This window comes from Condylura cristata, unplaced genomic scaffold (assembly GCF_000260355.1).
Source record: "Condylura cristata isolate star-nosed mole 26May11 unplaced genomic scaffold, ConCri1.0 scaffold00010, whole genome shotgun sequence".
NCBI lineage: Eukaryota > Metazoa > Chordata > Mammalia > Eulipotyphla > Talpidae > Condylura > Condylura cristata.
In genome coordinates this window covers 43012619-43026007 of record NW_004567111.1, presented here as the reverse complement: position 1 = coordinate 43026007, position 13389 = coordinate 43012619, and the positions used below count along the sequence as shown (strand labels likewise).

The following is a 13389-nucleotide window of genomic DNA, read 5'->3' as shown; positions in this document are numbered from 1 at the left end:
ACTTTATGGCACTAAAGGTTGTTCTCATAGTCTTTCCACATGGCTCCCTCCAACTTCGAAAGAGCAAGCCATGTCCAGACTGTCGTGTGCTTTGAATCTCTGACTTCCTCTCTTGTCTCCAGTCAGAGAAAACTACTTTTAATGGCTGAACATGTTTAGGGAGGGCCCACCTGGGCCAAGTGTGCATCTAACTTGGAAGTGGCACATCGTCAAATTCACATGTGAAATTCCCCTTTTAATCAAGGGGAGGTGATTTGACAAGGACAAGCTTCTGGTGGGGCCAACCTGGATTTCTGCCTTTCACAGAGTAAGACATATCCCAGTTCTCCAACGTTTATAAACTAGTCAGGAGATAATCGAAATGAGCACTGCCATTAGTGTGCTAGTAGTTTATGGAAAGGTTGCATCAGTGGAATCAATTGCTTAGAGGAGCAACATGAAGCTTAAAACAATAATAACAACATACTAGACCCTGAGGGATAATGATAGCAATGGCTGTCATTTACTGAGTTGTAAACCTGGGATATTGTACTGTTAACACATATTTATCTCACTGGATCTTTGCAAAAATTCTGCTACAACTATATTTTATAATGGAGGAAGCAGAGCTTAGAGAGGTGAGACCATTGCCGAGTGGCAGAGCCAGGAAATGCCAAATCATTGTGTCCCTTATCACTATTCTTTGTAACAAGCTTTTGTCATGCCATCATCATGTGCTGGGCATTTGGTAGGTTAATGCAAAAAATAAGATACAATTCTTGCCCTTGGGACTTCACAATAAGAGAGGGGTCAAGAAAACAAATCATTGACTGCTAGTATGTGAAGTATAATAACAGTGTGCATATTAAGCACAATGACTAACAAAAGCAAGAATCGATCAACTCAGCTTCAGTGGGTCACTGAGCGTCCAGAGGAGGTGGCACTTGAGCTAGATCTGAAGAATGAATGGTTCTCCCGGAGACTGCAAAAAGCCAGGAGACATAAAGAGAAATCCCTGATCTGGTAAAGGCTAGGAGGAATGAAACCATGTACCTGTTTAGGAACATGCTAGTCTATTCTGTTGATTCTGTATGACTGGATTTTATGTGACTGGAAAAGATAAGCAACAAAGCTAGAAAATAAATTGAATCCAATTTCAAAGGATCCCTGGCTTAACGACCAGTTTGCATATATTACATAGGTTGGGAATTGATTGTGTTGTTCTATGCAGGAAAATAATATGCTCAGAGCTGTGTCACCATTTCAGTATTAATGTGGTGGCTGTTTAAGAAAAACAAGAATAGGACAGAAAGACCACTGCGAAGACTCCCATCATGTGGGGCTAGAAGTGAGAGACCAGACAAGTGTGAAGGGACGGTGGATAGATGAGACTTGATGACTGACGAGATGGAGGGAATGGACAAGAAAGAGGATTCAGGGTGACGCATTCTGATTTTGCTGAGCTGTTGTTTGGATGATGGCACCATTAACTGAGGTAAAAGTCAAGTTAGTATTGCCAGACTAAGATCGAGTTGTCTGCATTACATCCAAGAGAGACATCCAGACACTTGTGCAGGTGCTGCACTGTATAGGATATACCTGCTGCTCCTGAGAGCACTCAAGTGGTGTGACTTCCTAAAGCAGATCATTCTAGAGGGATAGGCGTGAAAGCAGAGGAAATCATGGGGAAGGCATATTGAACAAGAGAAAGGTGACTTGAGACTCAAAAATGGAGAGAAAATGGAATCCAGGCTAAGGTAGGACTGCCCTTAGTGATGTGGTCTCACAGTGATACACTGAGTTTGAGGGGGAACTGTCCCCAGGAACTGAGAGACCATCCACCATGAGGCCTTCCTAAAAGACATTTATTTCCGTCAGTTCACTGTGGTCCTTGAACTCTTCCTCCAGTTCTGAAATTTCACTAATTTTATTGATTACCATTCTGACTGTTAGTGTGAAGGAGGTTCCACTCATCAGCAGTGGCTTCACACGCCAAGCTTGCCAAGGCTGCTGATACACATGCGCTCATACCTGAAGGCAAAGTGTTGATTTGCAGGGGACACTATCACTGGCCACCTGCCTGGTAGACCAGGGCCATTCTGTGGGAGACCAAACTGCTAGAATGTTGCTCCAAATCATGAACTAGTGAAGGAGATCTCCGGGGGCCCCAGTGTTCACTAGCATCAGAGCCTCAACAATCACACCCAAGGCCCCAGGTTCTAACCCAAGTGTTAGATTATCCCAGATGCTCAGTCACACATCCACAGGGCAGGTGGCCTCTCAGTTTACCACTGCCAGTTAATGGTGGAGCACTTTCACCAAGTAAATTACGGGTGGCAACTTGCCAGGCCTAAGGGCAGCCACCATCATGCCCCATCAAGAAGAGTAAGGTTAGGCCACGAGGGTCTACTTAGACTTCAAAGTTTTTGAAAATCTGGCAAAGGAGTGTGTGCCTTGTCATGTAAATACCAGAGAGCCCCTGGAGGTGTGAGTTTGGGCAGGGGGAGGGTGAAGTTCATGTCTAGGGGGAATTAATCTGAATTGAAGATTGTAGGGTAAATGGAAGTGATCAGGTTTTTTCCACCTTCCTGCCATTAGCATCCATGATCGACACCTGTGGCCTTACACATGTGCCCAATGGCAGCACCTGGAGCATGGTGTGGGCAGCATCATGGGCACACCTGAGCCTGGAGGCTGCACATTTATGGGCACATCACAGAGGAGACAGGAGGGAACCAAGCGTGGCAACAGAGGACAGAAGGAGGCAGAGGACAGTACAGTAGAGAACAGCAAGAGAACTCCAGAGAGCCCAGAAAGAATAAAGATTTGCCTGGGGCTAGGAGGCCTGGCAGCCACCTGGTCCCCAGACCCCCCACCCCTGCCCTGCACCTGGCTGCCTCACTACAAATGCTGTAGAAAAATCATTAAAAGCCTGAAAAGCCACCTAGGGCTCCAGGACCCTCCTTCGCCCGCGGTACCCCACTGCCTGCCTGCACTACGAGATGAACTGTGTTCCAGTAGGGAGAAGCCGGAAGCCAAGAAGCCATGGAGCTGATGAAGTAGACAAAGCCAGGACCACGTGGTGACTGGGTATGGGAAGGAAATGTCACCAGAGTAGTCATCTCAAAGAGCAGCAATTGATGGGCATAGGGCATACCATCGGGCCACTGTTTTATTAATTATGCAGTCATTATTGGCAGTGTCCAGGATATGTGCATTAACATTATACTTTGTTTTCCGTGGATGTGTATAAGCAGTATATATGTAAAACTTCAGTATTTCAGTGTGTTGGACAATTTGAGCCTGGCACGCCCACCATGGTTGATTTGATACATTTATTAGAAAGAGCGAGTGTTTAAAAATTCCAACCTGCAGGCTAATCTGGAATGTTTTCCTTTCTCAAGTCTCTTAGGAAGAAATGCTGCCGATATAAGCAGCTAGTTGGGAAGAATGAGCAATAGAATTTTGATAGAAACTCAGCATAGTGGAGAGTGGGGGTGTGGAGGAGAATTGATGTCTCAATCAATAAGCACTTATTAAACACTTACTAGATGCCTGTGGTTGCGTGAGGTGCTGTGGAACCCGTAAACGCTGTAGAACAGCTCCTTTTCTTGAGGAGTTAACAGCCTTTACAGGAGCCAGCTTTGCTCTAAGAGGTAACCAGGAGCAAGCAACATAAAAGGGAATGAATCTGACCTGCTAAACTGGTGCATACAGATCCGTGGTATTTACAGACAAACTAAGTAATGGAAGCCATGGCAGAGAAGACAGCAAGGTCAGGAGGACAGAAAAATCCTAACTTGAAAGGAATAGTCAAACTGGAGCTGCTAAGTTTACTAACAGATTCCAGAGGGATTTAGCCTTTCTCTTCTTTTCCCTCAGAGGTTTATTCTTCGCAAAAACACTTTTATGTGTATTAATCTCATTCTAGTCTTGACACAATCCAGCGAGGGATGCAAGTTGGGGATTATTAAGGGGGGAAAGATTTGAGAGAGATTTATGATGTAGACAGCGGGATTTTATGACCAATTAATCTTGTGGTTGAGGGTGAAGGAAGAGTTGAGAATGACCCACCCCTACTCACTCATCAAACCATTCACGCAGCAAATACTTCTTGGGGCTCTGTGTCCCATCTACGCAATGGTGCAAGGCTTCCACTGGGCTGCCAGGTAGATTACCTGTACCAGGTGCACCAAGAAAACTGATGCTGACAGTCCTTCTGGTTTCCACCCTATAATTGAGACTGCTGGATAAAATTGGCTAATAGGTAATTTTGCTGAAAAATTTGACTTTCTCAGGGAGGCAGTTTGGAATATGAAATAGGTTTGGAAATTATTAGCCTATAGGTGTGAGTTAAAGCCAAGAGTGCTTAGGAGATCTCGGCTAATACATTTAACAGTTCTGAGCTGTAATTTCTGTAGGAAATGGGAAAGATAATTTCTACATCACAGGATTATTTTAGATCAAGTGAAGGTGAATGAGCTTGGAAAATAGCAAAAAATTATATAAATTGAAAATATTACTTCTGATATTTCATCATTATAGTATCAGCATCTTTTCTTGCTGTTGAACAGTTTAAGAAATTCCTCAAATACCAAAATTTTGCCCTCATATTCCTCCATCATCTCATTTTCCTCCATCATCTCATTATCATCACAACCCAAGGCAGAGGTCAGGAGCTAAATATGAATATGTCTTGATAGGTCTTGATTTCCAGGCTTAGGAATAGAAACTAAGAATATGAGATTAATTCATAAATGTATTTTAGTTATGAGAGGCTTAGCTGATCAGAAACTGAGCAAGAAGATGAAGTAAGGCACAAGGGCCATTCTGCTGTTGATTTCTAAAAACACAACTAATGAATAATTAATACACAAAATAATATTTCCAGATAGTCAAACGATTGAAAGAGTGGGTAGGGAAGTTTAAAGAAATTTGAGAGGAAAACTCAAATTGTAGTAGGTAACCCCTGGACTTTCAAAGTGAAATAGGGGAGAGAACCAGAATACCTTTCAAAAAAATAGTCAAAAACAAATTGGAGAAGGCTAAGTGGAGGATCACTGTTTCAAGTGACTGTGAGGATAATGACAAAGATTTTTTTTTTAGGCCTGCTTTTTTTTTTATTATTACTTTAAATTTCATAAGGCTATGGCTTAAAAACAATTCTCTGAGATTAATCTTTATTTTTTCAATGATGTAACTATAACTCCATGGATTAAACTTGACTGGGAATGGAAGAACACACTTACACTGAGTTTTAATTTTTTTGCCGTATGATATGGTGGCAATGGTTCTGTGCTGCAGTGAGTCAGTCCATTGAATTTTCTGGCTTTTACTAAGTGATTGCTAGCATAGGTATATCTACTCACAAGAAACCAGTGTTTCTTGGAAGTTAAAAGAGAAGAGTCACCTTGTACGAGATATTTGCTTACTTTACTGCCAGCAAAGCCAGGTGGAGTTGTTTCCTGAAATTTTAATTGATAAGGCCTCAGAAACTTAAACTGCAGTGCTTGTATTCCTGAGACTACAAAGATTAGTGCAACGAGTCCATTTATTTGTGTTTTTAAAGTGACATAATCTAAAGAAACTAGACACTTTAGTCCCTCATTTAGTCATTCATCAAACATTTACTGAGGTGCTTATATGCTCCAGAAATGGTGCTAAATGCTGGAGACACAGGGATGGTGGAAAAAGACCTTTCTCCTAGGAAAGTCCCAGTCTAGTGGATGTATCCACCCATGTCTAGTGGCATGCTTTCCAGAGATGGTGATGACACCCACACTGGGTCACAAAGAATCACCAGGAGGTGACCGCTGGATTAGAAGTTGAAATTCCAGGCAAGGGAGAGAATGCACACGAGGACAGAATTCAGTAGGGGGCTTGGAAAAGTTCCTGTGGTAGTTATAATCCTACAAGTGAGTCCCTCTAGGCAGGGTTGGAGAATATGTGTGTCACTGTAAAGGATTTGGGATTTCCCTTGAATGTGATGGGAACCCTCCTCACAAACATTAAGTGGCAGGCACTCTGATCCCCTCACCTGGGGGGAACACTCTATAGAATGAATTATTTTGCAAGCAGGGATGATTTTTTTTTTCCACATAAAAGGTTGTGATTTACTAATCCTCTCATGAAAAATCTGCACAGTCATCTCAGATAAAGTCACCACAGAATCTTTACTCCTTTTTACCTAAGCCACATTGGCCTTTGTAGCCCTCTGTTTCTTCATTCTGCTCTTGCATCCCCTTCACTCTTGTCTTGGTCTTTTTCTTCTCACACAGGTCTTGTTTTGCAAGCAAACATTTGGGTTCATTTTTCTTTGCATAATACAAAGAATTGTAAATCATACCAAAGTCTGTTGACTTGTTACCCCCCAAATGCATTTTGAATTCAAATACAAAGAGGACTTGAGGGGTGGTCTTGTACATTTTAGCTAGTTTCGCACAAATTTCTGTCTTAGATATGGTAGAGGGCAACTCCAAGAGGAAACATGCTAGCCTGTGTGTGAGACCTTACCTGCGCATTCAAAAACACTTAGAAAAAGACCCAATTGCAGGCACACATAGAAAGGTTAATAAAGGATTTTGGGGGAATGGGAAATGAAAACGGGATCTACAGAGAAAGTGAGAGAGATTAATTGGTGAATGCATCCTACCAGTAATGCTGTCTGAGCAGGGAGACCAAGAGCATGCAAAAGACAGGGAAAACCAAGAAAGTGCAGGTCATATATGTTCAGTTTTATACCAAGAGTGGCTGATTAACTCTTCCCTTAGTTCCCAGCAATCCCCCCTTCAAGAAATCCAGAGTCATGGCATGATGGCAGTTACAGTCCTCTGCACTGAGATCTCTGTGGGTTGGAGATGGGGGTGGAGTCCATTCAGGACATATGGTTGGCTTCTATGACCATTTGCTCAGGTCATGAACTTCCTGGTCTGGTTACTGTGTCATTCTTGATGGTGATGGATCTTCAGACAGTCAGGGAGATAAAAAGAGATCAGGAATGATTTTGTTCATCTTTGTAGCCCTGTTGTCTTCTTAAAACATTTGGAGTGAGCACACTGGAAACCAGGTATGCAGGGGAATTACAGCCAAGGCTTTGCCCTCAGGGCCTCAGCCAGAGAGAGAATGTGAGTGAAGGCTGTGTTTCACCCCAATAGCTGAACACTTAGCATTCAGGCCTGCAGGGAACCTGGAGGAGGCACCACACAGCTCTATGGGGAAGGCAGGGGAAGTCTAGAGGGTTTCTGGAGAAAGGGAAGCTTTGAAGAATAAGTGCTCTAGCTAGGCAAAAACATTCAGACAAAGGAGGGCAAAAGGGCCATGTGGAGAGGGAGTTAAGGAGCTGCTGGAGTGTGTGTGAATGGAGGCCACTCAGGTGTGTTGCAGGAAATGTACCCATTTCAAGGCTCAATGACCACAACTCTGAACCAAGTGGGAAGGGGAGACAAAGAGTGAAAGTAAACATGGTGGCCTAGAGCAAGGACGAGTCATATGTGACATGGAAGGAACAGAAGTAAGGGTGGGTGTAATTACAGATTGGTTTAAAGAGGGGGTTGGTGACAGGCAAGGTTTTAGTAAACATTTGCTCAATTAATAGTAAATCCCACACTTGGAAAGTTCTGAGAATGCATCTACTTTCTCGTTCAGTGAAACTGCTTCTGGCCCTCCATGATCACCCAGTGGGTTAAAGCACAGCACTGTAAGCTACTGCAGCCGCTTCAGTGCGAGTTCGATTCCTGGACCCTGAGATCATGCACACGGTGCAGCAGACCTCTCCTGACTGGTATGCTGCTCCCCTTAGCAGTGTACTTCATCATCTCTCTGCCTGTTCTGCTCCCACTCTCTCTGGTGAATCTCCTCACCACCCCTGTACCTCTGGTCTGTACCCCAGTTCTGTATGCAGAAATAAATAAATCTTAAAAAAAAAAAAAAAAAGAAACCTGCTTCCTTGCCCTCTGAGGAGTATCTAGCACATCCATCCAGAAGCCAGATGAAAGTCAGCAGATCTTAATGTCTCTACCCCTCAGGTTTGTAACCTTCAAGTTCAAGCCCCTCACCTACTTATCCCATCAGATATCCCAAGCTTGATCTTCCTCCCAGCCCCGAGGGAACGCCTTGCTCTGCTTCCTCTTAATCTTTTCCTGATAAAATGGGTTTTGCTCTCTCCCTTTGTCAGCCAGGCTGACATTTCTATGGAAGCTGTTTTTTCAAACCTGTGCCCTTGCTGTCTTTAGATTCCTCCCAGAGAAGATGGGAGTGAGTGAAGAGAAAAGTGGGCTCAAAAAAGCAGGTTTGCCTGTGAAACAAGTATATTCACTGAGGTGACCGTAGATGAAATGACAGCTTCAACATAGCCCAGAATGTAGGAGGGCCATGCCCTGAGAGCTGTTGAGTAAACAGGGCTCCGTTACATTCTTCTCTCTCTCTCTTACATATTTGTAGTTGTGTATAATAAACAATTGAAAAACAAGAGTTGATACTGTGAATTGACAATTACCCTTCATTTCTGCTAGTGTAATGAAAATAAACATCATTTACCAACATGAAAAAATTTGAAATCGTCTTATGTGAGTATTGTTGGTTTAGATATCTCCTTTCTTTCCCCTCCAATCCCAGTCTTTGCGGTGTTCTCTGGCATCTCCCCTCCTTGGTTTTAATCAGAATTAGCCTACAACTTCATTCCTTCTGTCTGAGCACACTCGTGATTACCTCTGCTATGAATTTGAAAAGGTACGGCCTTTTATTATAAGGAAGATACAATTTAAATCTAACCCCACCTTCCCTAGCCCAAGCTCTTCTTCCCACCCCACTGTAGCTTTAATGTAACAGGGAGTTGCTGTTTGTCATACTTGTTTTAAATACCCCCCTCGGGCATCTCATAATTAAATAATCCTTTTTTGACCAGCTTCTTTTGGAAGCCCCTGAAGTTTTGAAAAGAAGTGTCTAGTACTTCTCTAGTACTGAAGAGATATTTAACAATGGTAAGCATATAAAACAAATTTTAGATATAAAAGATTATTTTCAGCTGAGACCACATTGTGATTGAGAAACAAAGTCTAGTAACTTTATGAGTCAAAAGATAAGGAACCAGCTAGCAACAGTAAGAGATGTTTTGGGTGGAGGTTGTATCTGGACTGGGGAGTAATTCAGTCAATCTTCTAACTACCCTCACCTTCAGGCCTGTATATCCACTCTGCATTTTCTTCAGGATAAAACCCAAATTTCTTAAGGCTCATTTAAGATTATTTATGATACTGTTCAACCTATTTCTCAACTTGAATCTCAAGGTTTCCTTCCAGAGTCTTCTAGGGCTTTCCTAAATCATACTGATTCCACCTGGGTGCTTCCAAAGCATCAATCCCTACAGTACCTTGACTATTGTTTTTCCTTACTCCAGGTTCTGTGAGCTGAAGTGTAACCTCATTACCTTCACAGTCCCAATCCTTAATCTACAAGATTCACCAAAACTTAATAGTGTCAGTTGTTCTGCAGAATGGCAGCAACCCCAAACGAAGACAGTTAAATTAAATAACCCCCTGGGCTGGCAACAGAATTGTCACTTTCCCAATAGATGAACACTCTCACTAAAAGTGTTAGGACAGAATATGAGATAATCTAACAATATAATAGGATTATAAAGATGCAAAGTAATATAATATCATAGTGTTTGTAAGCGTGCTAACTAAGAGACAGCCACTATGAGAAATTTTACTTGCTTTCCCCTTAGTTTTATCCTAAACTTCTCTCTCTCACACAGTCCCAATGCCCTTCCCTGCATCCCAACAAATTATCTGAGTGTGGACTCTGAAGCCAGTTTGCCTAGATTTGACGTTATGACTGTCTCATTCTAGCTTATTAATTTATGAACAAATCACTTATTGTGCCTTAGTCTCCACATTTAAAAGTTGATATGACAATAGTAAAAATGTATGCAATTGTTGTGAGAACTTAAATATTTTGTCATATGTTAAGCTTCTAGAATATGCCTTGTTTGTAGTAAAAGTTATACAACTATTACCTATTAGTGTTATTTCAAGATACTCAAAATTGCTGAGGTTTTATATATTCCAAAATATTTTTCTATCCCTTTTTTCCAGTTCATGTTTATACTCTTTGACTATCTCTAAGTCAACTGACATCCTTTTTGTCTATTGAAACCAAAAGTTACCATCATCTGATCTGTCCAACTTCTGTCTTTTAGCATCCTTTTTCTAAGGAATCTGACAAGGGAGATGGAATTTTGACACATACCTCTCTTTAGAAAGTAATCTCAAATCTATCTGTGCTGAAATTGGAAGAATATCTTCAAGGCTTAGTACTAACTGGCAAATAAAAGTTATATATACATATAAATATCACCATAACCTACATACATGTATTTTTTAAATAAACTGTGTGTGTGTGTGAATCATTTTTTAATCTTCTTAGGTTATGATGGCTAGACAAACCCACAAATACACTAAAAATCATTGAATTATACATTTTACACAAGTGAATTTTATAATGACTATACATATATAGAATATATGTTATCACTCAATAAACCTGCTTTTAAAATCCTATCTAAGATAACTTATATAAGTGAACAGTCAAAGTATAGAAGAAATACATTAACTTGTTAACAGAAGTTATTACAAGGGAAGAATTGAGATGGGGCAGAGCTTCCAGAAAGAAAAATTGACTCTTTAGCCTATACACTTCTGTATTTGTTTACAATAAGCATATATTTGTGTGTTGTATATGCTAAAAAAAGAAATTCATCAATTTAGAGATTTAAATTAATGGCTTTATTAAGCTACTGATGAACTTGGCACGTCCCATTTAGTTACTGCAAGGGGTTACATGAGCTGGAACAGAGGATGGGTCAACGGTGACTAGCAGAAGAAAAGGTTATTCTGAAGGCAGAGGGGGGTGACCTTCCTGCTGCTGACTAGGAAACTCCAGGTTGATTGGTTTAGGATTATATTTTTGCTGAAACCACAACAGAAATAAAGTCATTAAGTCTGTCCCTCCATGGAGGACTCATTGCAGGCCTGTTTTGAAGTCATTTGGCTTAAAAGGGTGACTCCCTTACAGGGTTCTTTCTTTGATTGGTTTGGATTTGGGGGACCCTGATTCTGAAGCATACTCCAAGCATAGGGAATTATCCTGTTTATGTTTTTAATAGTCCTCTTACTGCTTTGAATTCACTCAATAGCTATAAATGCCTGTTAGCAGGTGCTGACCAGCAAGCAAAAGGTCTTTCTGAGACTGGGCCCTCCGAGAGTGAGGAGAGGCCAGAATGCAGACCTGAAGTTGGGATTCCAATGATCTGTGAATACCTCACAAAAACTCAGCAAAGCCTGAGAAGCCGTCGCTTGGAGTAGAGCTGACCTTTGGAGGTTGATCAAAACGTTTAGTTAAGCTAAGATTATGTTCAAGAGGGGGGAGTTGTTAAAAACAGAAAACATGGTCTTTTTCTTGTATGTTTTGGGGGGGTTATATACATATTAACTATATTTTCTGATTATGTCTTATTTTCATTAATCATTCAGTGTATCAGTTTTCCCTTTTATAAAATTTTTGTGTTCTAAGACATTTTTGTCTCCTTTATATTGAATAGATTTTTCTATTCTGTTTAATTCTAGAAGTTTTCTAGTTTTAGGTTTTACATTTAGCTCAACCTCAACCTTTCCTTTTGAATGCAAGTTTGGATATGGTATGAACTGAGAATCAATATTATTTTTTCCCACATGGTAGTGTAGCTGTTATGGGGGACTTTGTTGAAAAGATTTCCTTTCTCCCATTAAATTATCTTAGCACCCTGGTTGAAAATCAGTTGACCATATGTATGTGTGTGTGTGTGTATTTCTGGACTCTCTATGGTATTCTATTCCAGGTGGTAGAATCTAATGAAATGTTTGAAATGGGGAATTAATAATACTTTTTTGTTGAATATCAGCAGTGTATGTTTGCTCAGTCCCTGGAGAAAAGCATCTTTTTGCAGGAAAGCCTACCTCCCACTCTCAAGTTTGCTCCTGCCTCTGACACGTTCTGTCAGGGACTCTAGTAAGATTGCCACCTGGCCCCTCCCTGACCTTGCTGTCCTGAGTGGGACTTTCTGCCAACTTTGCAGAGGCCCCTCCCTGCAGAACAAGGCTTCCTTGGTCCAAGAGTATTTCAGGCTACACAGATCTTTTACACAAGGCAGCCAGCCTTGCCCCATACCACCTCTCCCTGAATATGGAATAAAAGTGCATTTGGGTCTTTTCCTTAAGTATTTCTGTTCCTTTATCCTAAAACCATTGTAACAGGGTGTTATTGCTCTGAACTGGTCTGATCTTGCATGCTCTATCCAAAGCAATCAATGTAATCACTCTAGACATTGTTTCTGCCATATCAATCATACAGTTACCTGTGTATATAGTTACAAAATATGATGCTTCTATTGGGGAATTTGCTGATAAATTCAATGAGTATAACATTACCCAACTAGAAAAGGCGAAACAAACTTCCATGGAGCAAATCCAGATGCTATCGAGCTGGAGGAGTTGCAGCAGACAATGTTTCACATTTACCATCACCTTTTTGATGTCAGAAAAAGCACCAATTTCACCTTGAAGCTAACTACAGCGACGGCTGCATAGAGTATATATGGAGGTAAAGAATCGCCTAGATGGTCGTACTCTGTACCGAATAGGATGTGTTGAAAGGAACAGGCATACATGATAAACTGGGTGGGAAAGTTCATGGTGCCGAGCGCCTCTGTACGCAGAGAAAGGGGGCCGGACAGTCACCAAGTGCAGCAAAAAGAAGAGCTGAAGCTGCTCACCAAGAAGACTCCATCACAGCCAGTTCTGTAAATGCCTCTATCCCAACTGAGACAGCTAGAAACGGTCACTGCACTAAATGGAAACCATTCAATATGACAAAGTCCTTAACTGCTGTCTGCTGAAGTTACCTTTGGTAAAAGTGAAGTTTTGAGCTCCTCTGAGAGGACTCAAGCAGCCTATTGACCTGTGAGATCTTTCTCATCCTTCTTGCTCTGTAATTTGAGTTGTTCCGTGGTTACCTTTGAAGAAGCAGTTTACTTTTAATAAAACTTGATGCCTGACCAAAGGTTACCAAGTTATAGTTTAAATTTGTCATTGATTCTATCATCTTATAATAAAGTGACAGCTGAAACCAAATAATAAGACAAAGGAAATACAGAAAATTGTCTTGAGTCTTGGTTAAATGTATAATTCATCAAGCACTTTGGATTCCTAATTGTTTTCAATACTAAACTTATTTGTGGATTATTTCTGTGGCAAAAAAATTTATAGGATAAAGAATTGAAAATGCCTGGAACAAGCTTAACAATCTGGGAATTTTCTCCATAAAAACTATTAGGATCTGTTTGTCCACAAACCACCAGCTTTTTCATATTCCATT

General features: G+C 41.1%; 1 protein-coding gene and 1 pseudogene across 1 annotated transcript in view; both read left to right on the top strand.

Moving 5' to 3' along the window:
• The window catches only part of HMGB1 (high mobility group box 1), a 105923-nt gene that overhangs the window by 69902 nt on the left and 22632 nt on the right, over positions 1-13389 (top strand). The gene's annotated exons all lie outside the window — the stretch shown is intronic.
• Positions 854-12818, top strand: LOC105853467 (annotated as a pseudogene).